We start from the raw sequence: 3,512 nt of genomic DNA, 5'->3' as shown, positions 1-3,512 counted from the left end.
GCGCGGGCGAGAGCGACAGAGAGAGAGAGCGGCACAACGAGGGAGGCGCAGGCGCCCCGCGCTCGATACACAGGCAGTTGTTGTTGTTGTTTGTGAAGGGAGGCGCGGCACAACAGCAACAGACGCGCCCCACGTGCTCGCCACGTGTACACGGCGCGCGGCCGCCGCGACCGGGAAAGTTTCACACAGCACATTTCTAAAAACATCGGCCAAAAAGCGTTCGCTGAAATAAGACCACCACGGCATTAAAAGGCTTAAGCAAGGCGACAGCGCCTGAATGGCCTTTGATAAATTTTAAGGTGCACTCGTTTAGTGCGATGACAAGATGAAACAGCGGAAATGATCAGCCACAATTTCAAAACTCGCTTTGCACTTGGTTTTCAGGCGCACATTTGTTTACTACAATTTCTCTGACCTCCACAAATGCGTCAGTTTGTAATTTGCACTTTGTTTAACCATACCTGGTTACGCCGGAGGACGCCGACGTACGCAAAGCTTCTGGCAAAAGTCGTCGAGGGAGTTATTTGCAATTATTTGCGGATGGCCGAGTAGAATGACAGCCCGACCGCGGGCACGGGCTGCAGGGTGCGCCGGCGGCCTTCACTGCTTCAGCACACTCTCGGGGCAGGCGGGCGCTCGGCACCGACACACACTACGACTCGCCCCAGCCAGGGTGGAGGACAGCAAGGACCACGACAACGTCGGCGGGGGTCAGAACTTCCACTGCCGTGGCTCTGGCGCCTTTTTGCAGGCGCGGCCGCCGGGCAACAAGCAGCAGCGCGATGTCGGCGACTATCTCTCCCCTCGTGGGCTCTCTGCGGTCGACGGGCAGGGGTCGGGCCCCGACGAACAGAGTCCACCGGGGTTAGCACTGACACGGACACTGACACAAGCACTGACACAGGCACTGACACGGGGTCCACGCACTGAACTCGGACATCACAGCACATCACAACACCTCGCCGACGAACGCCTGCCCCCGGACTGAGGCCGCTGAGCGCTGGCGGCGCGGGCGCGGCCGGCGCGAGCAGCGGGGCCGCGGGCGGGCAGGGCGGGGCCCCCGCGGCGGCGGCTGGCCGGCCCGTAGGGGCCTGCGGCCACAACACTCACCTGAGCTGCCAGACCTGCTGCGGGGTGCTGCACTGTCGGGGAGGTGTCGGAGGCCGCGAGCGGCCCGGGGGTCGACGTCAGCCCCACCAGGGTGGGCAGGGTGGCGGCCGTGTGCGTCGTCAGGGGCGGGCCTGCTGGCAGCGGCGACAGGCCGTGGCGACAGCGATGCGAGGCGCTCCTCTCCTCACGGCGGTTAGGTCTGTTGTGTTGTGTGTTGTTGCGGGCGCGCAGCACAGCGCAGCGCTGGCGCGCGCGACAGCAAGCGCCCGCCCCGCCCCGCGCCGGCCCCGCCACGCCCCGCCACCACCCGTTACCCCCACCACTGCTCCAGCGGGCGGGCGGCCCCGAGCGGCCAGCAATACAACAATGCAATATTTATTCAAGGGAAGGAGAAGAGAGGGACCAAGAACAACAATAACAACAACAAGGATTTCCATTGATTATTGTAGGTGGGCGGGTGGGGCGGGCCCGGCGGTCCTGGCGGGCCGGCGAGCGGCCCTGGCGGTGGTGGGGAGCGGGCCAGTCAGCTGATGCTCTCCAATCAGACTGCGCAGCCCGCCCCGCGACCACCCCCGCGCGCACCCCCCGCCTTCTCGCGCCCGACCGGCCCGAAGACACCCGAGAGCGCGCCGAAGACCCGGCGCCCGCTCCCGCACCCCCACCCCTCCTCTCCAGCCACCCCGCGGCGCTCCGGGGGGCGCTACCCCGTTCACTCGGCGGACCTGACGGACCCGACCACCTCGGCGCGGCCCGCGCTGCACCCTACTGGGCCAGACTCCGGGGTCCACTCGGAGGTGCTCGCACGGAAAATCGGCGGCGGCTAGCCTGGGCGGACAACAGATAGCCCCTTCCTGTCCAGGTGCACCACGAGTCGTGCGGTTCACGTTAGGGGTAGGACTGTTAGAACTGTGGTCGCTCAGAACCAGCTCGTCAGAAGATCTGCGCCAACCGCGTCCTATGCCGCGGGGGTCGTTTTTTGCCGTTTTCTCCCGCTCACCACGCGGGCTCCCCTCACTCACCCCAGTCGCGCCCCGCCACGCCCCTTCGCTGACCCTCCCAAGGGGCAGAGTGGCAAACTTGCCCCTTCTTAATTGGGTCATACCTCTGCATTCTTATTCCCGGCACATCACAGCTGCTCGGCGTGGCGTGGCAGGGCGCGCCTTCGCCCACCGCAGGAGCCACGTAAGTCCGCTCGGTGGGCCGCGCGGTTACGGAGCGCCGCCACCCCAGCCGAGCAGCCCTCCAAGAAGACAAATCTCGCCCTCCCCGCCCCGCCTCACTCCCGCCCCCGCGGCCCAACTTCTCGTCGTCGGCCACCTTATTTGCATGCCGGGGAATGATATTGTTGTGACGAGAGGCCCGCAGTGCACACACCGCTCGCGTCCCCCGGGGCGGGCGGGGCTACACGGCACCAGACATGCATAATCACACAAGTCCGCACGGCACTCTGATTTTCTTTCTTTCTTTTATTTAACCTTTTTTTGTGGTCTCAGAAATACGCCTCCCCAAAAAACGCAACATGTACTCGTGCTCAGTACATTGTGCTTGACAGGCTCTGATGGTCACGTAGACTTGTTCCTCGAGAAGATTGCGTCCGCGAGGGGCAAGCAGTAAAATTTCCTTCACCAAAAGAGCTGCCAATCCAATAATGTTGCTCGGCACATTGACCAAGATTATTTTTTTTTCGTGTGAGTACAATCTAATTTTTCTTGGAGACGACGACACCGAGCCAAATCCAATCGCGCTAATCACGGCCGCAACACACGGGACGCTGTGCGGGCGCCCTGCCCCCTGCCCGCCCGGCCCCGGCCTGGCCTGGCTATGCGGTTCGATTTAGGTTCGCGTGTTGGAGAATGACTCCCCCGGGTCCGCAGAGGTTCCGCGGGCTGTGGGTGTGGGTGCTGCAGAGGGTGAACACGGGGCGCTGGCACACCGCCAGGCCCGGTGCCCCCCCCCCCCCCCCTCTACCTCCCGCTCCCCGCCAGCCGATTAGTTCATCCACTGGACTTCCCCGCCGCCGCTCCTATCGCCATAGGTTGCCTCTCTCCCTCGCGGACCCTGCTGCGGGCCCCGTGACCTGAGCCTGGCGGCGGCCGACAGTCAACACATGCCGCGCGCGCGCACGCATTCTAAGCGGCTTGGCCGGGCGGCTAGAGAACACCTCGCGCGCGCGGTTGTTTCTTCCACGCAGCTGGCTTCAAAACGGGAGAAATAATGAAAGAAAAACACAGCAAACGTCGAGCAAGGGGGAAGGAGGGGAGGGTGGCACCTCTCCCCGGGGTTCATTATTCCACCGCTGCGAAAACACCAAAAAGCGTTCGCTGAAATAAGACCACCACGGCATTAAAAGGCTTAAGAAAGGCGTCAGCGCCTGTACTTTGAGAAATTTAAAGGGCCACTCC

At 63.5% G+C, this 3,512-nt stretch overlaps 1 protein-coding gene across 1 annotated transcript in view; it reads right to left on the bottom strand.

Moving 5' to 3' along the window:
* Positions 1-1,383, bottom strand: part of LOC113210324 (forkhead box protein P1) — an 82,220-nt gene extending 80,837 nt beyond the window's left edge. The window contains exon 1 of the mRNA XM_052267862.1: positions 1,111-1,383. The gene's annotated coding sequence lies outside the window, so the exon portion shown is untranslated. The remainder of the gene's footprint in view (positions 1-1,110) is intronic.
* Between the last annotated feature and the right edge of the window lie 2,129 nt (positions 1,384-3,512).

Source organism: Frankliniella occidentalis, unplaced genomic scaffold (genome assembly GCF_000697945.3).
Source record: "Frankliniella occidentalis isolate FOCC.00 unplaced genomic scaffold, Focc_3.1 Scaffold60, whole genome shotgun sequence".
NCBI lineage: Eukaryota > Metazoa > Arthropoda > Insecta > Thysanoptera > Thripidae > Frankliniella > Frankliniella occidentalis.
The sequence above is the reverse complement of the archived record's forward strand: the minus strand, read 5'-3'. Positions and strand labels throughout refer to the sequence as shown.